Genomic DNA, 25,305 nt, shown 5'->3' with positions numbered 1-25,305 from the left:
CCAAATGGCTCTTTTAGAAAGCAATAATCATCTTTCCATAATTGTTATTATAAAGGTTTTCACCTGAAGAACTCCTAGTATTATTATAATATCTTGATTTGCTAAAATTCACTTTAATGAATTATTTTTGAAACAATGTACTGAAGCTCTTAAACATATTTTATCATCTTTTGAAGCCTGTAAACATCATATAAATATAAGGAGAATAATATGTCTTTCAGGGGCATTTAATTGTCATTTCACTCCCTTTAAAATTAGAGGTAAATTTAGAGAAAAGACTTTTTTTTTCTACTAATTTTTTATTTATCTATTTTAAAAAAACTAACTTTGGGGTGCCTGGGTGGCTCAGTCATTAAGCATCTGCCTTCAGCTCAGGTCTTGGTCCCAGGGTCCTAGGATCCAGCCCTGCATCAGGCTCCCTGCTGGGCAGGAAGCCTGCTTCTCCCTCTCCCGCTCCCCCCGCACCCCCCACCTGCTTGTGTTCCCTCTCTTGCTGTGTCTCCCTCTGTCAAATAAAATAAATAAAATCTTAAAAAAAAAAAACTATCTTCAATGACTCTGTTAAAACCAAATAAGGAGCAGTTTGCTTCAGATTGGAAGCATGGTTTTCCAGCTTAATGCTGTTAAGTATGCCAACTACACTCAAATTTTGGGCAAAAGCTTATCCTTTTCCTTGGGATTATTTCTTTGTTGTATTCAGAAAAGGAAACAGGTATCTTAGTCACTTAATCACTATTTAAGTAAAAACAATATGTACTTAATTTAGTTCCATTTTGGGGCACCTGGGTGGCTCAGTTCGCTAAGCGTCTGCCTTAGGCTCAGGTCTTGATCCCAGGGTCCTGGGATTGAGTCCCTCATCGGGCTCCCTGCTCTGCAGGGAGCCTGCTTCTCCCTCTCTGCCCCAGTAGTGCTCTCACTATCTCTGTTGCTATATCTGTCTCTCTCTGTCAAATAAATAAAGTCTTTTAAAAAAATTAATTCCATTTTGAGAAAAATATATAGAAATTGAAGAAATATTTAAAAAATTGAAATGTGTGAGTTTTTGAAACTAGAGATCACCAACTCTTCTCTCTTCTTTTGTAATTGGAACTGAGAATCAGGGGTTTCATCCATACTGTGAGTTATTCTAATCAAGGTCTAAGAAACATACAGCCAGGAGCATAGCTCTCCCACAGGATGATGTGATGTGTGGAGAAATAAATGGTTAATCTTGTAATGCCCAGGTTATGAGCAGAAGGGACTAAAAACAAAACTAGGAAATTTCTATGAATTTGATGGTCAAGGTTCCACCATTTACAAAGTTCTTCTAAAGTATGCATAGATGCACCTTGATTTAGGCTTTCTGAGTGAATCTAACAGAACCGATTACCCACCCCCCAATGTATAGCAGGGTGCCTATTTAGCTGTATCTATTAACATTGATGTTTGCATATCTTTGTCAGTGGACATTTACATAAATAACATGTAGGATTGTTTATTTACATTGCATATAATGACATAGTAATGACAGAGGAGATTTTTTTTTTCCTTAAGCAGAATCCTTTGAAGGAGAGACTTGCTTATGGTTAGAAGAATACTTTAACTTATTTGCGGTAGGAAGTGAAACCCCCAATGAGCATACTCACTGACCAATAGGCTATCTTTTAAGGAAGAGGAGGTACTCCATTAATTAGAGGGCATTTGTTTTGCTAGACAACAATATGAATGTGGTAGGTAAGTGTGGGACCAAGTTGAAACACAGGACACTAAATGGCTGAGAATGAGTACCTCAGGCGGCAGGGTATGTGATGAAGAAACTTTGGATACCTGCCTTATCTGATGATGACTACTGAGGTGGATTTTGTATGGGATTTGCTCTGTTTTGGTAAGCTCTCTTCTATGTTGCCCTGTGAAATCTTTGATATCTTTTTCATTCCTCCATAATGATTTTTGTAAGTAGAATACCTAGAAGATTTGTGAAGAACTGCTTCAAGGCTGGTGATAAGTGATAAAAGAATACAAGCAGAGATTGTTTAGGATCTGGGTCATAGGTGCATAGATTCTTACTCAGTAACAGGATTGTTATCCATACAATTTATCTTATAAGTGATGTTCTTGAGAAGTATTTTTTCACCAGGAAGTTTATTCTGGGGGTATATTCTATTTCTACCTATTCTTGCTACATGTGTGTATACGTTTCTGTAAAACACACATGTATTGCATCTTGATTCTCTTACTCTTGACTAAGACAACCCATGCTCTGTGCAAGAAAAAAAAAAAACACATTAAGTCCTTCAAATTTGTTTGAATAAATGGAACCAGAAACATAACCCCCCACCGTCTGTACTCAGTGTTTGAAAAATATGTACTACATGGAACCAGAATTTATACTTTAAAGATTCCTGAGTTCCCACACATTCCTTGAGGTTTTATATTTGAAAGTTCTGCTTCAATTTTGATTGGGATTGTACTGAATCTATAGATCAATTCAAGGAGAACTTATGTCTTAACAATATTGGTCTTCTAACCCACGAACAAGGTATAACTCTTATTTACATCGTCTTTAAATTCTTTCAGTAATGTTTTAGTTGTCAGTACATAGACCTTTTTTTTTTTTTAAAGATTTTATTTATTTATATGAGAAAGAGAGAATGAGAGACAGGGAGCACAAGAGGGAAAAGGGTCAGAGGGAGAAGCAGACTCCCTGCTGAGCAGGGAGCCCGATGTGGGACTCGATCCCGGGACTCCAGGATCATGACCTGAGCTGAAGGCAGTCGCTTAACCAACTGAGCCACCCAGGTGCCCCAGTACATAGACCTTTTGCTTGTAATATTTATCATTATTTTGAGGCCATCATAAATAATAGTTTCTAATTTGAATTTCTTATTATTTGTTGTAGTATATAAAAATATAGCTGATCTTTGGTTGAGTCCATTACATCTTCTATGTAGATGATCATGTTGTCTGTGAAGAAAGCCTGTTTTATGTCTCCCCCTCCCCCCCTTATATGGATGACTGTTCCTTTTTTTCTCTCTCTCAATTTACTTTCCTTATTTTATTTTATTTTTTTATGTGCCTGCACTGGATGGAACCTCTAGTGCAATGTTGGATGGAAATAGTGAGAGCAGAATTTTTTGTGTGTGTGCCTAATATTAGGGGGAAACCATAGAATTTTGTAGAAACATTTTTTAGATTGAGATAGTTCCCTTCTATTCCTAGTTTGCTGAGTTTGTTTGTTTGTTTGTTTTAATCAGGAATGGATTTGAGATGTGTCCATTGGTTTTTTGTTTTGTTTTGTTTTTGTTTTTGTTTTGTGAGCTTGTAGAGATGGTTATATGTTTTGTCTGGATTTCTTTCTTTTCTTCCAGTTTGTTAATATGGTAAATTACATTCATTGATTTCCATATGTTAAACTTAATGTGCTTTATCAAGATAAATCTCATTTGGTTATGATATATTTTTGTATAGTGTTACATTCAAATTGCTAAAATTTTGTTTAGGATTTTTATGTCAATATTCAGGAGGGATATTGGTCTATAGTCTTATTTGTAATATTTTGGTATCAGGGCAATGCTGATCTTACAAAATGTGTTAGGAATTATCCTCTTTAATTTTGTGGAAAAATTTGTATAGACTTGGTAGTATTTCCTTCTTAAATAAGTTAAGACATATTAGTCTGGAATTCTCTGTTTGGGAAGGTTTTTAACTATAATTTGGGGGTGCCTGGGTGGTTCATTCAGTCAGTTGAGCATGGGGCTCTTGATTTTGGCTCAGGTCATGATCTCAGGATCCTGGGATCAAGCCCCAGGTTGATCCTGTACTCAGCACGGAGTCTGCTTGTCCCTCTCCTCTCCCCTCTGTCCCTCTGCTCTCTCTCTCTCAAATAAATAAATAAAATCTTTAAATAAAATAGACTACGATGTGAATTTCTTTAGTAGATACAGGCCTTTTAGTTATCTGCTTCCCCTTGAGAGAGCAGTGATATCTTGTGTCTTTCAAAGAATGTGTCCATTTCATCTAAGTTGTCAAATTTATAAGCATGGGCTTGTTACAAATACTTATTATCCTTTTAATAATGTCTTTAAAATCTGAGAGCTGTCACCTTTCTCATTTCTGATATTGGTCATTTGTGTCTTACATTCCCCTTTACCCTCTGATTAGTCTGTCTGGAGATTTATCAATGTTACTGATCTTGAAGAACCAGCTTTTAATTTCATTGACTTTTCTCTGTTTTATTTTTTATTTCATTCATTGCCACTTTTATCTTTATTATTTTCTTTCTTCTCATTTTGGGCATCATTTGCTCTTATTTTTATAGTATCTTAAGGTATAAAATGAGGTCACTCACATGAGATGTTTCTTCTTTCTGGATAGAGGGGTTTAATGCTTTAAAGTTTCCTCTAAAGCAGAGTTGCACAGCGGAAGCATGCTGGGCCCATAAAATTTCCTCTAAGTACAGTTCAGTGACACTTCACAAGTTGTGACATATTGTGTTTCATTTTTGTTCACTTCAAAGAATTTTCTAATTTGCCTTTTGAATACCTTTCTGACCTATTGGTTATTTAAAGTGTGTTATTTAATTTCCAAATATTTGGATATTTTTCTACCATCTGTATGTCATTGATATCTGATTTATTCCACTTTAGTCAAAGAACATGCCTTGTATGACTTGAATCTTTTAAGACTTACTAAGATTTGCATTATGAATCAGAATGTGCTGGTAAATGTTCCATATTTATTGGAAAAAAATGTGTATTTTGCTGTTGTTGGGTAGAAAGTTTATTTAAAGTCGATGAGGCTAAGTTCGATAATGTTGCTCAAGTATATCTTTGCTGATTTTTTTCCTATTTTTTCTATCAGTTATTGAGTGATGGTATTGAAATGTCTGATTATAACTAGATTTGTCTATTTTTGCAGTTCATTTTTGTTTCATGTATTTTGAAGGTCTGTTATTAATACTGACATTCTAATATCCCTAATAACATTCTTTCCTACAAAATCTACTTTGTCTCTTATTAACAGCCACTGCAGTTTTCTTTTGAGTAGTGTTAGCATGATATTATAGGTTCTTTTCTTTCTTAGTACTTAGTACTTTAAAGTTGCTTCACTGCTGTTCACTTGCTTGTGTTGTTTCTGATGACAAATGTGCAACCATCTTTGTCTCTCCTCTGTACATAACGTTTTATTCTGGCTGATAGTTTTTCTCTTTCTCACTGGTCTTGAGTAATATGATTATGAAATGCTTTTATGTTTCTTTTGCCTCAGATTTGTCAAGCCCCTTAGAACTTCACATTTATATTTTTTACGAATTTTGGAAAATTTTCAGCCATTATTTCCTCAAATATTTTTTCTGTTCTTTTCTCCTTTGAGGATTCCCAATTACATATAAATTAGGCTGCTTAAAGTTGTCCCACAGTTTGCTGAAGTTGTGTGTGTGTGTGTGTTTTTAATTTTCTTTTTTCTGTTTCAGTTTAGATAGCTTTATTACTAGGCTTCCAAGTTCCCTGTTCTCTTCAAGAATGTTTAACCTTCTGTTAATTCCACCCAATATATGTTTTACATCAAATATTGCAGTTTGTACCTCTAAGAAGTTCAGTTTGTTTCTTAAAAAATATCTCCCATTTCCTTACTTAATGCTTTGAACATAGGGACTTCAATTATAATATTTAAATCTCCTTGTCTGTCAATTATAACACCTGTGACAATACTGAGTCATTTTTATGTACTTGCCTCACAATGGGTCATGTTTCCCAGCTTCTTTGCATTCCTAATAGTCTTTGGTTAGATGGCAGATAGGAATTTAGTCAAGACCCTCTGTAGTTCTCTAGAGTCCTTTTTCTGTGCAATTCTCTTCTCTCTGGAACTCTAAATTGTCCTGGTTTCTTCAGACTCTTGCTTCCATCTCCTACATTCATTGAGATCATCAAGTTCTGCCTAGTTCTCTCTCTCTCTTTGCTATAGCCTTGGAACTCTCTCAGGCTGGGGCATTTATAGGACTCATCTTGTTTCTCATTTCTGAAGGATCACCATCCTTCAGTACCTGACATCCATTGTCTTGAAAATCATTGTTTCAGATATTTTATCTTTTGCAGGGGGAGGGCCTGTTTCAGATGAGAGCCGAAATCTACTTCTGATTTGTCTTTGTTGGAAGCAGAAGCTTATGTTTGGATTTTACATTTCAATCCTTTCATAGGAGTGGAGGTAGTCTACAAAATAGACCCTACAGGACTGATGAAGAGACATGAAGGATTCACATGTTATGTGAGTCAAGATTATGATCTAGTTTATTAACCTTGAAAATATACACTCTCCCTCTGAAATCATTATTAGACTAGATTATACCCAAACCCACCTGAGATTACACATGGCATAATTTACTGGTATCACCAAAGGTATTAGAATGGGAAGGAATTTTCTTTCATGGTCTGTAGCCTTGGGAAGGTAGTTCAACCCCCTTTGTTCCTTCTGTGTAAATCATCAGATACATTGCATTTGAATAGTCCTTCAGAATATATAATGAATAATGTTGCATAGATCAAGGATAGGTAAAGTTGGCTGGCTTCTCCTCTCAGTTCTATTCATTTTATCTTTCAAGTAGCCTTGCTTTTTCTGTAAGCCCTATGCCTCTGGGGAAAGAAGTAATAGATTGTTAATCTTTCCTCTTTGGATAACTGAGTTGGTCCTATTCTAAGTATCCAACTTCAGTCATTAATGACATGATGAACAAGAATTTACAATGCTCTGATCTGCTCTCTTCAGGTTTTGTTCTCTTCAATGAGCTAACAACAAAAAACAGTACTGTGGACTTTTATAAAAAAACTTTTATACCTATATTCCTTTGCAGAAAATTTCTAGCCATGGCATTTTCCTAATTATTCTTATTTTAACAATTTGTCCACTCCCACTGAACACATGCATGTGCATTCTTAGGGAACAAGACCATTTCCTATACCTCTGTCACCTGGCTTTCTATTGTCCCATTTAACAATTTTTAGAGAATTTTCTACTTCTAAAATATAAAGGCCTTCAAATTATGTTATAACCTAAGTGTTTTTCACCTAATTTTCATATTTTAAGTTTCATTGCTTCCTATTGGTAATTTAGACCGCAGAAGATTTTATTCCTGTTTTTAAACTTTTGAGTTCATACCTTATCTGGGCAAAGAAAGCTGTTTGCACAGATTTAAATTACATTTTCTATACTATGTATCTAATACAGAAAACCTACAATTTTACACCATATTCAACACACCACATGTTAGCTATACTCTTAAAATATATTTTCATTGCTTTTTAATGGATGTACTATTTGCCTATCAATTTTATTATGAAAGAAAACTATGGACAATTTTTTTTCTGCAGATGTTATTAAATTAAAAAATGGGTTTATCTTTGAGATTTTTAAATATACATTACAAATCTTATATCAATAGTAGATACCTAAAAACATCTCTTCTTTATTTCATCAAAATGAAGCCTTTAGAGGTTTTTATTTTATTCCACAAGATCAAGATCCCAGGAAGACTACCAAAGACTTTTTAATGAGAGTCAAGATTCAGATGTTCTCAAGGGGGAGTTGTAAAACAGTTTTAGCTATTAAAAGATAATATCAAGGAGAGCACAAGTGCATAACCTGAAAAATGGATCAATTAGGAATCTATTGTATCCTTGGTAGCAGGAGCACTTCAATTAAAAAATTGAGACCATGGCTATTAATATTATTAAATGTAGACAACAAAAGCTGTGATACATTTTCATTTACTACTGTAATACCCAAGGGCCAACTGCAGCTGGCATATAGGTCATTTCCTCATGACCACATGAATTCTCTAAAAGTAGCTTTGATCACAAAAAAACTTCATCCTTTTGAAGAGTTTTCTTGATTTGTTTAAAGCTTTGACCTCCCTCCTGCATGGTCTAGAGTATTTATTGCCAATTTGCTGGAGAAGAAGAGAGAAGTCTCTTCTAAATGTTATAATTAGGATACATATCTATCATACATATATGCAAATATGTATATATATTTTTTCCAGGACTTTATTTATTTATTTATTTATTTATTTATTTAAAGATTTTATTTATTTATTTGACAGAGACACAGTGAGAGAGGGAATACAAGCAGGGGGAGTGGGAGAGGGAGAAGCAGGCTTCCCGCTGAGCAGGGAGCCCGATGCAGGGCTCGATCCCAGGACCCTGGGATCATGACCTGAGCCGAAGGCAGACGCTTAATGACTGAGCCACCCAGGCGCCCTTTCCAGGACTTTATTAGCTTACAGTGAGACATTATTAATACTAGACATCAGAAAATTCTGTTAACTCTATCTTCCAAGTTGATGGATAATCTGATCACTTTTCATCACATCTGTTATTACCATACCAGGCCCAGACATCATCATCTCTCTCTGGATTATGCCAGTAGCGTACTAGCTGGGCTCCCCTGCCCCTTTTTTTCTACCAAGAAGTCAGCGTGATTCTTTTAAAGTCATGTCCAGTAATGTTCCTCTGTACTTAAACCTTTAGTAGCTTTCCATTTCAATCTAAGTAAAAGCAGAAGTTTTGATGATCTGTAAGGCTTTATGTGATTTTTCATGTTGTTACCACTCTGGCTGCTTCCAAAATCTCTTTCCCAAATTCATTTGGCACCAGCCACACTGGTTTCCTTGTTCTTTAACACATGAGGCAAGCGACCATTGTGAAGCATTTGCACTAGCTCTCCCTTCTTCCTGGGATACTCTCTCCCTGAAATGTTCTCAATACTACCACATTCACCTATGATATCTGAATCTTTGCTGAAATGTCTACCTTCCAAAGGAGATTTGCATTTGCCACCCTATTTAAAATTGTCAATCTCGTCTACCTCCAGCACTTGTCCCTTGAATGGTCTTTTCTTTTTCCATAGTAAATAATAGGTACTTAATTCATATTTTTAAAATGAAGTAGATGCATTAATTTATCTCAGTGATGTTGCAATCAATGCTTTGTATATTGGAGAAGGCAAGCCAGGACAAAAGATTTACTTTACATTTATAGGACAGGTAGTCCTTTATGTAAATCTAATTTCTACATAGACTCCTTTATTTTGATTCATTAGCGTCATTTTAAGCAAGTGCATTTATGAATAATGAATGCTTTGTTATACATCTTAGATTAGATCATGCATACACAGGATTTGTATTATTTAAGTAAATTTATTGAATTCACTGGGGTGGGTATGGAGGAACTGATAAAAAGTATAGTTGCACACTTTGAATCTAGTTTTAATTATCTATCTGTCCTTAGGTTAGAGTGTGAACTCCATTTCTGTATACCTAAATAAGATATCCTTCTTCTAGTCAGGATGAGCCATAGAAATTCTTAATTACATAAAGCTTCAATAGCCACTGCTTTTGTATAGAAATGTTGGATGCTGTTGTTCCAAAGGAAAGAAAAATGGATTATAAATATGTCTCTTTTAGCTTACACATCCATGTTTTAATTAGACTGGACATCAGTATTAGGAACACAGCTAAAGCTTTGCTTGAATATTATTTATTTGAATTGATTTCTGTTGCTTGAAAGGAGTCCTGGAATGCCCTTTGGTATGTAATGAAGTCAATGACTACACTTCCATGAAACAATTTTAAGGTTTAACAATGTTTTCCTTGTGTAAAGTGGTTTTTAAAACAAAACATTGTTTACTAACCTAGAACACTTGACAATATTTATCTAATCTGAATGTTAGAAACATTTCACACTTGTAAAAATAGTTACTGACCTTGAAGGTAAGTGAATTCTTAGTTTGTCTTACCAGCATTTTTAATACATGTTTATTTTTCACTCACCATATTTAGGAAGAAGGGTTGGAAGAACTGAAAGCTATTGCCAAAATGCTCTTAAAGTCTATTTTGGAATTGTTTTATTTTTATTTTTCCATTCCAAAATGTAATGGTGATTACAGTATGTAGTCATACATGATAAAAAAGTTATATATGCAAACAATTGCTTAAAAACATCCAAGTATAATGGCCTTAATTCTAGCTATGGAAATGCAACTGTGTGTGAACAAATACAGTTTTACTCTGTTGTCATCATTATTACTAGAGCATCTGGATATCATTACAGATCTAGGTGGGGTACTCCGGGTTTGTGCCTTAAGGTCACCTTCTCAGTAATATTTCAACGCCTCATACTTCTTATTCCCATTTGTTGTTTGAATAGTAGGAATTCTGGTATTTTTAATGCTTTCTCTTCTTTCATTTATTCAACAATTATTTAGCACACAGTCAAATCTGGGTATCACTTGAAATTCTTATATGTTTAACTCAAGTCCCCTCTAGGTAGTAGTTTCTTGGTCATAAGTAAGGTCACTTCCAGATCAGTGCTTATCAGTAGAGTTTTTTGTGATGATGGGACTGTTCTACATCTATACTATTCCATATGGTAGCCACTAGCCACATGTGATTATTGAGCACTTGATATGTGGTTAGTGTGACCGAGGAATTGAATTTTTAATTTTATTTAATTTAAAACAATTTACATTTAAATTTAAATAGTCATATGTGGCTATTGGACCTCTCAGGCCAGGATATTATTTCTACAGGGTTAATAGACCCTACAAGGAATTTAGACCAAAATGGCTATGTTCTCTCTCCTTCAGCTCTTGGTCTCTGCTTGATTTGGGCCATTGCAGGTCCCTTTGAAGCTTTAGTGTACCACTGATTGTTATGCTAACTGTGGATAACTGCTTACCCCACTGCCAGTCAGCTCCTTAATCACTAGTTCTCTACCCACACTGTTGCTGGTGTCCTTCGACCCCTAGAGTGACCTTGGAGATTTTGGAGTCTGAACTTGCCCCTTGTTACTACTTAGTATTTATTGCTACCTCTTGTCTTCCCAAAGATACGGGTCAACTCTGGTCTGCCTGGAGAGCTCCTTCTCTTAGCATGAGGCAGATTCTGTGGAACTTTTTTTTTTTTTAAAGATTTTATTTATTTATTTGAGACAGAGAGAATGAGATACAGAGAGCATGAGAGGGAGGAGGGTCAGAGGGAGAAGCAGACTCCCTGCCGAGCAGGGAGCCCAATGCGGGACTCGATCCAGGGACTCCAGGATGATGACCTGAGCCGAAGGCAGTCGCTTAACCAACTGAGCCACCCAGGCGCCCTCTGTGGAACTTTTTTAAAGGTATCTGTTATTCCACCATGTTCATAAAACCAAGCAGGAAACCAGTTGGATGAGTTACATATTGGGTGTCATTTAAAGATTTATTCCAAAATTTATTGAAAAGTTTCAAAGGGTGTTTCCTGAAGCCTGTTGACTTCCACACTAATTCTTGAATGCTGGGCCTTGTTCTCTTATTTATATTTAACTTGTTACACCGGTATGTAGGTATATTATTCAAGATGATATTCAGTATGGGTAGAAGACTGTCTTGACACCAAATTTAGAAACTTCTCTTTTACTTCTCCTTTTCTCCTATCAGGCTAGTAGGATGACAGATACTTCTAGGAATAGGGCATAAATATGTGGGTTTTGTGAGGGGGCACTCACTGGATTTTATGCTCTTGTGGGCCTTTATCTGAGCTGTCTACATAAACTTGGGCTGTCATGTCAGAGCTTCTCAGGAGAGAATCTGTCCATGAAACATAGGCACTCACCCCTTTTTCTAGCCAGCAAAATAGTAATAATAATAATAATAAATCTTTCCTTTTCTTGTGTCAAGTTCTATGAGAGGGTGGTCCCCCAGCACTTCAGTTTGTGCTCCTGAAGATACAGTTTTCATTTCTACCATGGTTTCTACTTTCCCAGGGTGCATAGGCATTTGGTAGGAGAAGCTGATCTTAGGCCTGGTTACATGTACCCTTGAACTGTACTTGGAATCACTCCCCTCAGAAACCAAACTAACTCTAATCCGTTCTGTCAGATTTCTTCTTCACCCACATGGATTTTCCTTTTCAGGGCCTCTTTGCTCCTCTCAGTGGCTGCCTTTGGTAATTAAAACTCCCAAAGCCCCAATCAGTTGGTTTGTATAAGTCTGAATCTAAATTGTGGACAAAGTTCAAGATCTTTCCCACAGGAATTGTGAGCCCCACATAAATCATTACGTATTGATGGGGGTTTAAATATTCCTGAGTTGGTTACAGAACCCTGTCTGCCTAATGTATCCATAGACCTCTGACGGCTGTTGTCCTAAACTCTACATGGTAGGGTAACAGGCTCTTCTGACCCTCACATTTGACTGAGCCAAGATGTTCTACCCTTAAAAAACTTTTAATAAAAATGCAAGTTACACCAAAAACCTTAAGCCAGAAAAGCCACAGATGTCATCTTAACATGAATATTCTATTAAGGAAGAATGTGATGGGCCTGGATCATACCCATACCATATACCCAGTACATTTGTACTCTTGTCTTGAAGATGCTGTAGAGTGGTAAGGCAAGTACATTCATTCATTCATTCATTCATTCATTCATTCATTCATTCATTTAGTGCTTTCACATACCTTGACTTACTTAATTCTGATGGAAATTCACTGAAGTGCGCAGGAGCAAAGAAACTGGGATCCAGAGAGGTCAAGTGACGCACTCAGTCAAATTATGTTAAAAATAAATTTTCCTAATGGAAACTGCTCCAAAATCACTCAAAAGAATGCAACTTTATATTTTGGGGCCCTTATTAACCTTTTATCACAAACATAACCCTCCTGATTGGGTTTCTTTGCCGTATGTTTCATGAGTTCCTTCATTTGTTTCTAAGACAGGAAAGTCTGATGAATTCACTGGAGGTCTTTTTTTTTTTTTTTAATATATTAAAGTATTTTTCCTTCATTTTTTATTGCAAATTTGAAATACAAAAGGAATCCGATCCAATGATGTCACACCTCCAATTTTTAGGCAAAGCAGATGCTTGACAGTCTGTGCCCCTGTGGCCTCAGAATGTAGTTGTCACATTTGTTCTGACACTTATTTTTCATTTTATTGGGAGGTATTGGTCTGACAGGGTTGCAAGAAGCAAGTTCAAAATAAGGTCTGCTGAATTGTCTTTGTTCCTTTCCCTTTATGGTCATTGTGAACACAAAGAGAATATAAGCCTGTGAAAGAGGCAGAGCATTGCTTCACCATCCTTGTCTGCCTAACTTTTCACCCTAACTGTTCTGGAGGACAGTGATTCCTTCCCCCCTTTTGCTCATTTACAAACATGCTGGCTGATGGTGAGCTCTGCTGATTGCTTTTCTCAAGGCCTAAGGTGTATGTAAAGAGTGGAGACAAGAGGTAATGGAGAGTGTCCTGAAAACTGGCAGAAGAGTTCCTCTCTCTCCATCACCCTGTTCAGCTGAGCATCATTAAATGCATATTTACCTTGGGAAAGTTGCTGCTGCCATAGAAGAAATATGTTCAGTAGAGTCAGGTGGTTTTTCTTGCCATAAAAAGAGAGTTTTAAAATAATGGCCTTCCATTAGCCTATAACTAAACTAGGTATGGTGTACATGCTCATGTGGAGTATATAAAATAAAAAAAAGTATTGATGGGAAAAGAGCAGAGTGGAATATTGGAAAGAGCTTTGAAAGAGGTGCCAGTGTTGCCTCTGGTTAGTGATGTTACTTTCGGATCAAGTAGAAAATGCTGAATCTGATTGGCTTACAGAACCTGTGTATGTACAGGAAGTGTGGAAGTATTTTAAAAACTATAAAACACTATAGGAAAAGATTAAGCTAATTACATTCACATTTAGGGTGTCTCATCTGGAGAACAAAGAGATATTGAGTATGCAACATCCTTAATTTTAAAATAATCTTTTAATTTGGAGGAACATAAGTTTAATAAAATAGATTATTCCAGGGAATAAATTACATCTTGAGAATTAACTGGGCATTTTGGAAGCTACATAAATTTGAACAGTAATTTTCTAGATGAGGTTCTGGTATATTTCTCAATTTGATGCAGCTTATGAATTGGTCAACACACAATCAAATAATTTATGAATGATAAAATCTTGGACAGTAGTTTTAAACTCTTACAGTCAATTAGTCAGCAAAATGAATGCAGTGATCTTTAGGTGTTGAGGACTTTATTAGGCAGTAATGGGGCACAAAAAAGAGATTACATATAATGAAAAAGACATTCTCTCAAGGAAAAGGCTTAAGTCATTTAAAAAGAAACAGATGAGACAAAGTCAACTAACAATGGTGAAGATGTAGAGAAATAAAGTGAAAATCAAGGTGAGCTGAAGCTTGTCAAGGAAAGCTTTTGAGGGGTGGCTTTTTAAAAAAGATTGCATTCTTTGATCTGCACTATTAACACAAAGCAAGTTTACTTGCACATGAGAACTTTGTATACTTTATGTGATTTTGGACATCTATCCATTTTCTAAATACCAAAAGTATAAAAAAAAACATAAGTCCAAACTGTATTAACTATGAATTCCTTAGCAAAATATTTTAGTCTAATTTTTCTCTTCTTCCATTAAAGGAGGATGTGTATGGGTAACTTAAGTTGCACAAAATCCTTCCACAATAAAGTCTGAGGATAATATACATATCCCAAGGAGTGAGGTAGAAAAACACAACATTTTTAGATAAGGTTGTTCCATAAAAGTCAGTTATTCACTTTTAGCTAAGTATGCAAGCTGCCCAGGCAGCTTTTGCCTGAACTGAAGTGTTGCTTTATAGGAGCTACCAAGGGCAGTGAGATAGTTTCTCCATCTTACTGCCCTTGGGGTGTGTCCACTGTCCAGAGGATAAAGCAGTGAGCATCTGGGCAGTAGCTAGGGTGGCAGGTCCCATGGTCCATAATGGGTAATTCTCTTGATATCCTCTATCCAATATTAGCTGAGACCAAAGGCAAAGCCTCACTTTCCCTTATGCTCCTCCACTTCATAAAAGGACATTTATGAAGCTTGAGTTTTGCCATATCCTACATTTGTATTTTAAAGATTTATTTTTAATTTATTCATTTGAGAGAGAGAGCACAGCAGGGGGAACTACAGAAGGAGAGGAAGAGGAAGAGGCAGGTTTCCCACTGAGCAGGGAGCCTAATGCGGGGATCGATCCCAGGACCCTGAGATCATGACTTGAGCCAAAGGCAGGCACTTAACCTACTGAGCTGCCCAGGTGCCCCCTACATGTGTATTTTAAGTAGTTTTTTAGAGATCTAAAATACCGAACTAGGATTTCTGACCCACAGAAGCTGAGATAATAAACATTGTTGTTTTCAGCCACTAAGTTTGGGGTTATTTGTTATGCAGCAGTAGTTAACTAATACAGATATTAAGGAGCATCTCAGAATATCTCATTGTTTGCTTTCAATACTCATAAAACTCAGGATGAATTTTTGACTATTATTTTAGATGACTTTCATCAATTATGCCAACTACACACCTGTGTGCTACTTCTTGCTATTATTTTCAATGTCCAAATTGAGTATAACTTGAGAATAATTTTATTTAACAATTTCTGGATGCACTCCACAGAGTATTGCTAAGGTAATATGATAAATGTTCCATTGAAAAACATGCAATTTTTTCTATCATTTTTGGACAGATAATTTATATTGGTTTTATAAATAGCCTTAATTCCTCAGGTACTATGCCATTTGCTTCTGCATAGTATATCTTTTATTTCCCCTGACCATGCCATAAGCCCTATTATCATGCTTCCTTAGACATAGAAAATGAGGTCCAGAGATTTGCCTTTTATCAAACGCATACAGCTAATAAGTGTTAGCAGAGTAAGGATCTGAACCCAGATATGACTAGTTCTAAAGCCTGTTAAACTATTTGTGCTGCTCAAGGACATTATGTTTTTGTGTCCTTCATAAAGCCCATCTTACAAAGCATTAAAAGATACTGCATTCAAGGCGGAGAGATTTCCTGGGACACGTGCTAGTGAATTTCCGTGTGCAACTGATTCAAGGGTGCCTTCTTGGATTAGAGGCTCAGAGTAGTCCCTAGTTTTATTCCTTCAAGCATCACATATGCCATGAGAGTTCAAGTAATTAGTGCAAAGCCTGGATCCAGATGGAATTGTGCTGGATTCCTTGTCTAGCTGAAGTTGTCAATTCTTCTGAGAGTAATTTAAGAAATCTATTGACAGTTTCCTTCAGTTGAATTGTTTTAATGGTAAAATGCTTTGTACTCTGATTTTTTTCCTATTTTTTTTCTATCCATTTGTACTCCCCCTTGCTGTGATAAGTGAAATTTTCCCTGTGAAAAAGTTCTGCCTCATAGTCACTTGAAAACACCCAGCTATAACATCATTTTGATCGTAGACACATTTGAGAACACACAGTGTGTTCAGTCACCTTGGTAAAGGCCCTCCCTGAGAAAATACGAAGTTGTGTTAAACACAGCATGGACCAATATCTCCATTACATGTTTGGTCTTAAGGATTCTAGAATCTTATACTTTCAGAATTCATAAAATTCCTTTGTTTGACATGTAATCATACAATGTGATGTAAAACTGCTGCTTTCTAAGAATTTCGAATGAAGTTTAAAAGGTTTAGTATCTGAAATTTTTGTTTCCCTGTGCAGAGCATATATATCTTGCCTTTTAGAAACCATAAGGAAGGCATGGGGCTGCTGTATCCAGCAGATACTACAGAGGGCACGTTTCCAGTATTCCAATCTTCTCTTTCCTTCCTTCAAATGTAAGGCACATTTTAGATTATCTGTTTGCAAGTTTGCTTATTGCATGAGTGTAGTATAAGCTACTTTTAAAATTTGTCTGGCATATAAAGACATAGCCTTACTGCCTTGTGCTTTTTGTGGAACATTATAAATGTTGTATATATTTCAGTCAGGATGCATCACTGAACTGCTGCAATGTAAATTCCACATGCAAGAGGAGCCTGCTGTTTATCGTTTATGGACCCCTTAAATTGCAGGGTTTATACATATGGTATGATTAAATATTAGCAAGTTAAGATGAGAATTATGGGTACAGAGCCAAAATATTAATTATAAGGAGATCTTTATATTCAAACAAAAGTGGAAAACTGCAGTGGGTTGAACTCAGAGAGCCGGAAAGCTTGAATACACCCTCTCCCTCGTTCTTTAATATTTTCTAAAGCTAAAAGGCCCTTTCCTAGGAAATGAACTTTCTAGTTTTACTTTTGACTGCAGATAATTACTTTAGAATATGTTGCAAAACTGACTACACACTGGTGTCTCATGAGACAGATAGGGTTTTAAAAGATAAGAGGATGCAATGTACAATTTGGGTGAGAGGTTTGAAAAAAACTGAGTATATTGTAAATATTTTTATTTTGGTATAAAGTTTTTTTTAAAGAATTTAGTTTTTTCAGAGTTATATCAGAAATATCAATATGAATTTATCACCTTTAAAAATATTGTCTAACTATATTATTAAATGGGCCTAAAGAGATGTCATCTTTTTAAAAACTGTCATTAATCATGTGGAACAACCTATTTGCACTCAGATTTTAGTTTCTCATACTGACCTTTACCCAAAAGAAACCAGAGTTCCTTGTGACAGAGAATTTAGGCTGATCCAGGACCTTCTTGTTACCAGAAAAAAAAATAGTAAAAGAATAATTATAAATTAAAAAATAAAGGTGGTGGTGGTGATAGTGGGATGTTGTTAAAATGATGGAGCCAGTTAAAGTGGCTTCCACAGTGAAGTTGTTAAATTTTAAGCATCATAAAGAAAACAATAATTCCTCAAAGCTAGGAGTCCCTAATAATCCTGAAAATTAGGCAAATAATAAGTTTTTTAAAGGGAAGACAGCCATAAATTTCCAATAAATTATCATGTAAGGGTTTATATCAAACAACTTGAACTGTGCACATACTACATTCAAATTTTGTTAAACATGTAAAGTTAAAACCTGTAAAATTTTTGAACTTTCCATTGCACCTAGTTATTAAAAAATACTATCTCACATAAAAGACCATGGTAGGTTATGCTCCAGTACCCATGGTGCCGGGGACCCCTGTACTTTCCATGTCATTTGGTCATGAACAGTGTTGGCTTCCCTATGAGGCTGGTTGTCTCATGATTCTAAGTGATCCTAAAACGGCTTCCAGCAGTTAAGTAGGAAGAGGAGAACCTTTCTGCCATTCCCTCTCCTCAGTCTGCTCTGGACAACTTTAACCCCATGCTTGCTTCTAGGTGGCCAACAAGAGCCTCCTCTGCTTTTGCTCTGATTGACTTAGATTCATTAGGAAACACACTTGAATTAAGGATGGAAGCAGATTCCTCTGATTATCTGGAATGGATTTCTGAACAAAATCAGATTCTGGTAGGAAAAAGGATGGTGTAACGGGTGGGTGGGTGTCAGCTAAGCGTGGCCACTACCAGCTGTAAGGTGTTTTTTAACCCAGATTTGGAGTAAGAAAAGCCTTGGCAAGTCAAAATAAGTAACATTAAGTTGTGATAGAGGTTAAAGGATAAAGTTGTAAAAATTATCATCAAAGGCACAGTAATAATTATGTAGGATGAAAACCGAACAACATCGAGGGGATCTATGATGTGCAGTTTGGAGGGAAAAATAGGGACTTGGGAAAACCAGTTGTAAGGGTACAGTTATTATATGCCAGTTCTACTCAAATTATCCTGGAAAGTGTCCAGGTTTCTGTGTCCCAGTTACAGCTCTCCAATTTGTTTCCTACTCTTAAATTTTCTACTGATAAGAGTTGGTTGAAATTGATACAATTAATTCCATTCTTGGTAAGTGCAAAATAACTGTACAGTCCCTCTGAAAGTATGTAAGTAGGGATAGAGATGATGAATAAACGAGCCAAAATAATTCAATTTGATTATAATTATATTAACAATTTTTGTAAACATTTCATAATTTATGTAGATTTCTTTTCTGCTTCCTAAGGTGTTTTTAACTCTTCGAAAATCATGATTTAAGTTGGAGGTGTTTTAATTGCTTAGGAAAATTATGATTAATATTTAAATTATTTAAAGTAATTTAATCAATTAAATATGATAATGTTTAGAGAACATAAAACTGTCAGCTTCATAAGCTAATCAAGAAAAAAAAGTGAAAGAATATTTTTAACTCCCAAATCACTAGGTTTATAAATAAAATAGCAAGTTTTGTAAGTTGAGCTTAAGGGATTTAAGATAAAAAATTGTATTTAGATTTTTAATAGAAATTAAGTATAATGATTATAAAGGTTATTTTCCACATACACAGTTTCCCTTCAGACAGTACCTAGGATCAAGTTTGGCATGCTATGAGCAAGGATATGATTTGGGGAAGGTGAAAAATGGATGCCTCCCCCAGCAGGTATATATAACTGCATCTGTGTAACTTAGGACTTTGGATTTATCGACTAAAATGATGAGGATTCTGGCTATGACTCTTTGGTGGTGTAAATTATGGAAATCAAAGGACAAGAAAAGGCCCCTGAGTAAGATAAATATCCCAAACCTCACTTCTTCCCTCTTTATTATGTATGTGGTGATAAGGTTAGAAAGAAGGAATTGGGAGGGGCTGAAGACTATTTTGCCAAAGTGGAGCTGGTAAAATCTTTACTATCTTCTTTTATTCAGCCTTGGACCAGGGTTGTGTTTGAGTTCATAGTGTTGATAGATACTGTGTTGTTGAGAAATGAATCAAGTATCTGTAAGTCAGCTGGCCTCTCCTTTTTAAATTGCCCTTAAATCCCAAAGGGCTCCATGTTTGACTGATAAGGATGGTGGAGGAAAGTTGGGGGTGGGGTACAATGGTGAGTCCCAGTACCAGTTCCTGATAGTTTGGCTCTTTACTGTAAGCACCTAAACCTATAGGTTTATCTTATGGCATTTAAAATGTACTTATAGTAGATAATGTTAGTGAAAAGATTATCTTGTATTCTACAAGCTTATCAAATATCTTGTTTCCAAGTGAAGGACGGATGGCAAATATGATGTCAGTATGATGGACATTTGAAGGTTCTGTTCTAATAAAAGACAACCTTCTAAGCAACTCATGTGCACTTAGGTTAGATCAAAGGCCTTGAAACACTACTTAAAGTGGTTCTATTACAGAGCCTGAGAAGGCTTCATACCAGCCCAATTTTCCTTTAGTTTTAGGAGAATCCTTTCTCATTTGCTGAAGATATGGATCATACTGCTAACCAGATTAACACAGGTTGTCCATACTTTTATCAAAAGAGTGTGTTTCTTTGACTTTAACAACATCGTAGAATTCATTCCTTCCTCTACCCCCACCTGCACTAACCATGACAACAATTTTCCTTAATAAAATAAAAACAGAAATTAAAAAAAAAATGACAAGAGCTGCTGATGGCCTGATCTACCATATTATGGCAATGGGAATAAATTCAGGACATATTTAGTAAAAAGGATCAACTGGACTTGGATAAGAAGGATAGTGTATTAGTCCAATTACTCCAAGAAGCAGCCTCAAGAATGGGATTGAACATGAAAAAATTTTATTTGAGGAAGGACCTTTGTAAGAGAAAATAGTGAGCTAAATGAGGTTGGGAGAGCCAGCAGATCATGATGCAAGTCTAACCCTAAGTGAAGGAGAGAGGGAGAAAGTTAGGTGCAAGTGTTCTAGATTACCATACAGTCTAACAGAATTCCTACAGAGTTGTTGGGGAGTCCTCAAGCTAAAGTGGCCATCTGAAGCATCACTTGTCTCCAGGAATGGTTCTACCATGTTATTCCTAATATCCTCCATCACTGGCTCTTGGGAATCATGGGCTCAGTTTAAATGTGGGAATGGAATTTCGAAGTGCATCACTGGTAGTCCTAGTTGGTAATCTGTGAGTGCTTTCTCTTGGTCACCATGGATGACATCAAGGATAACCCTCAGGTTTCTCACTTGAGCATCTGGAATATTTATTAAAATAGGGAGATACTCGAGGACATGAGTTCAGGCTTGTACTTGACTGAGGCACATTCAAGTAGACAAATTGGAACTCTGAACATATAATTTAAAAATAAGGATATAGAACATACATAGTACAAAAATGAGCAATTTGGGTTGGAGATAAAGATTTGGGGAAAATTATCAGTCAGGTGATAGATGTAGATGAGATGAGTGTCATGATGTAGAAAAATACAAAACTAGGGTAATGGAAGGAATCCTCAAGGAAATGGTTCCTGACCTTGAAGGATGTGAAGGAGTTCGTTAGTAAAGAGGGTGGAGCAAAGGTGCTCAAGACAGAAGGGGCATCCTGTGCTAGGGTGTATGGTCAGCAAGAGCATTGTGCTTTCAAGGCTCTGAATTTCTTTCAGTGGAGGTACATATGGAAAAGTAGACAGAAATTACACTAGAGAAGTCCACAGTGCCAGGCCATAACAGGCTTGCTAGAGTTTGGATTTTGAATGATTTCAGGTCCAGGGTGACAAAAAAATGTGCATTTTAAAAGATCGCGCTGGTGTTGGTGTTGACATGTGAATAGTGTGTCCTCTAGTAAACTAAAGAGGCCTACTTTGTCTAAAGGGCCTAGGGTTGCCAGGTTTAAATAAAGAAAAAAACTCTAATTTTTATGGGAGATCCCTAATTATAAAATTATTAAAATAGTTCAAGTAAAAGTCACACACTTGTGCATTTTGTGTGGGCCAGTTTTCTTTGCCTTTTCCAATGTGCCTTCTTTCAGGATATAACTCACACCTTCCGTGTTGCAGGCTCTGGAACCAGAGTTCTGAGCATTGCTATTGCTCTTGTTGATAAGGAGCTTCACACCTACTGACTTGGATTTTAATTCTCCTTATGAATGGAGTTAAATGTTGCCTTCTCCGCTCTCTCTCCTCTTCCTACCTCCCAGCAATTTACAAGTCCCTCCCAACCCTGCCCCTCCATGGGTTACTTCACTGCAGAAATAGTTGTCTTTTTCTGAAATTTCATTCATGGTTTATCTTGCTATAGGATCTAATGCTCATGGCCCTGCTGCTTCTAACTGCCCCTCCATGCTCAGTCTCTCTGAGACTTCTGTTTTTCTACCCACCATCTTTGCTACTTTACGCCCTGCCACTGCTTCAATCTGCCTCTCTAACTTTTCTTATTCCATGTCTGCATTTCTTTCTTTCTTTTTTTAAATTTAAATTTCTCAATCTCCCAAGTATCTGAGTTTCCATGTTGACCACCTTGTGATGGGCAGTAACAATGTTTCTGAACCTCTCATAATTTTTAGTTGGTGAACTAATCACTCATATAGAGTGGGATAATCTTCATGTTTTAGCAATGTTTTTAATTTGCAAGGATTAGAGAATAATGATTAAGAGTATACTCTGCAGTCAGATGGCTTGAATTTAAATCCTGTATCTACTGCTTTCTAATTACTTAACTTGTACATATGTTATTTTACAGCTTCAAAGTCTCAAGTTTCCTCATTTCCAAAAATGGGAATGTTAATAGTAATGTCCTATAGGGTTATGGTTTGACCCAAGGAAGTTAATCCACGTAAAGGGTATATCAAAATGCCTGGAATGGGGTACATTTTCAGTAAGCGTTGGTTTGATTTTCATTATTAAAGATTTTCCCCCTTCTACTTACTGTAGTATGTTCTCTCTTCCTTTCCCACTGCTTACTTTTTAAATTTAGAACCATTCCAGAAGTTTCAAAACTCTAAACATCTGTTTAGGATATGTATGATTTCCTTACGTATGTTTGTTGCTGTTATTGTTCTTTATGGGGAGGATGTTGATGAGATTGGCTTTATCTTATGTAATATCTGGATTTACTTAATAGCAAGCTGTTATAAACAAGTTTCCAGGTAAAACCGGAAGTAGAAACCATAGTTCGTAAATTATAGCCACATATACTGACCTGTTGGAGCAAAATGTGGAATAGAAGACAGAGAGACTGGGAGTCAACAGAGTCTTCGTTGTAGCATTACCATTGAGTAGCTGCTGGCCTTAGTCAAGTTTAGCTTAATCTCATGGGTATAAGTGGAGATTGGACCAAATCTATGCTTTTTATTCAGGATACTTTTATGCCAGGACTTTAGGGTTCTGTGACTGCAAGGGTTTAAACAAATCTGTAGTATTAATATGGACATAACTTCTGGAGCATTGTTTTACTCAAAGGTTTGGGGAAAGACATATTATCTGAAAAATAATAGTAAGATAAATATATTATCACATTTTAAAGTAAAATATGTAACTTCAAAGAAATTGGAATTAATACCTTGGCTCCTTTGGATTAGTTCCTCAAATACGCTAGAGTACATGTCACACCTTCAGATATATTTTGGAAGAAATTTGAGAAGTCTCAAGCTTCTAGGGCTAAAATGTATTAATTTTACAATGTCTGTTTTTATTACTGTCTTTATATACCCTCAATAATGTCTTTCACTTAAGATTATCAACAAAATGAGTATAATATTCATTCTTACTTATAAAATATACCCCTTTAAAATGGCTTAGTATAAATTACATTTACAAAGTTTTGAAATAAAAATATGTATGTAGGGGGGATGCCTGGCTGGTTCAGTCAGAAGAGCATACTACTCTTGATCTTGGGGTTGTGAGTTTGAGCTACATAATGGGTGTAGAGATTACTTAAATAAACAAAACTAAAAATTAAAATAAATATTTAGAGTATATTATTTACATGCTTCTTACATTACAGGACATTAAACATACATTAAATAAAGTCATTGAGTCATTTCTTAAGACCCATCCCTTTTTGTTAGATTTTTAAAAATGCAATTAAACAAAATCTTGATTATACCATTGCTCATTTTAATGATGACCTAGTACTAATTTCTCAGTAATACTTTAGGGAAATACTAGCATCATTATTTTTTTTTATATAATTGCTGCTTGAACTGTTGAGTTTTGCTTGAAGCTATTAATAAGCCAAGATAGGATATATGGCAATTAACATAACATAATAAAAAAAAATAAGCCAAGATAGGTGAACAAGTATAATTTCTTTTTTCGGAGTATTTGAATATTTGTAGTCAATTCTCATAAACACTCATGCAGATAGAATTCTGGACTCTGACCTTATCATCTACATTATTTTAATTAATTTTGGGATCAAATGAGAAGTTCCAACAGACTCTCATATAATGAGTAACACTTCATGTTATTTGTAAATTGTCATACTGACTTGAATCTGTAGGTACACTGGCAAGAGATAAAATTTCTACAGCAATATTCACCATGAAAATTTGCTTTCTTTTTAAGTAGAAAATATCAGGATAATGGTGCTAGTATTAAAAACAAAAACAAAAACAAGTGTGCAAAAAGTTTTATAGGTAACAAAAAGATCACTTTTTATTCTCAAAGAGATGTCTTTTAGCCTGACTTTTTTTTTTTTTTTACAAAAAGAGCAAAAACTTAAGTCCTTTCCCAGTGGCTACTTATCTACAGTAGTTACTGTTAATTTGGGAAAGATTATTTTCGGACCCCAAAACTTATTTGACAAAATCTGTTAAACAACCATACAATTCTTGGGTAATAATTTTCTTCAAATATTATACCATCATTTTGTACTTCTTCTGAATATGTCACATGGCATTTGGGTCTTCAAATGCAAAGTAAAAGTAGGGATAATTTCAGATATTCAGTTCTAAAAATATATATAAATAATATATAAATATATATAGATTATACAGACTATATATATATAAATATATAGATTATTACTATAAATTTTCTTTAAAGATTTTATTTATTTTAGAGAGAAAGAGGGTAGCAGAGGGAGAAGGAGAGAGAAAATGTCAAGCAGACTCCACACTGAGCAGGGAGCCCAACGTGGGGCTCCGTCTCACAGCCCTGAGATCATGACCTGAGCCGAAATCAAGAGTCACACACTTAATTGATTGAGCCACTTAGGCTCCCCATTACTGCAAAATTTTAAATATATATTTGTTATGTAAATTACTACCTACCAGAATATATGTAATATCTACCACTTAATATGTGAAGATGAAATGAGAAAACATGTGTTAAAGAATTTGTAACCTATTGAGTAAGTATGTAGTTATCATTGTCTTAACTCTGCCCTAAGTCTGTGTGTGTCTATGGGCATGCAGTTATAAACTTCAAGTTCTTAGAAATATTGCCTATGAAGCACATCAATTTCATCTTCATAAATATATGCTTAATTGCTAAAGAAATATTGTAAATCATAAAGGGTTTTCATGTTTGGAGTGCCTTTCTTTTCTGGTTAATAATTAAATATTTTAGAATAAGATAATACATTTTTTTCCTGGTGGTAAATTTTTCTTTGACCTGCACCATTGAAAATTGGTTTTTCTACATTGATATTTGAATGATTTGCCTATTTGTCTGATAAATGTACCAGAGCATTTTAGGGTGGACACACTAGTTTTGCAAATACACTTAGTGTTTTACATCTCCAACTGGGGTTTTTTGATTATTAAAAATACCAAAAAGTTTATTTCCTAA

Source organism: Neomonachus schauinslandi, chromosome 1, assembly GCF_002201575.2.
Source record: "Neomonachus schauinslandi chromosome 1, ASM220157v2, whole genome shotgun sequence".
NCBI classification, from domain to species: domain Eukaryota; kingdom Metazoa; phylum Chordata; class Mammalia; order Carnivora; family Phocidae; genus Neomonachus; species Neomonachus schauinslandi.
The sequence above is the reverse complement of the archived record's forward strand: the minus strand, read 5'-3'. Positions refer to the sequence as shown.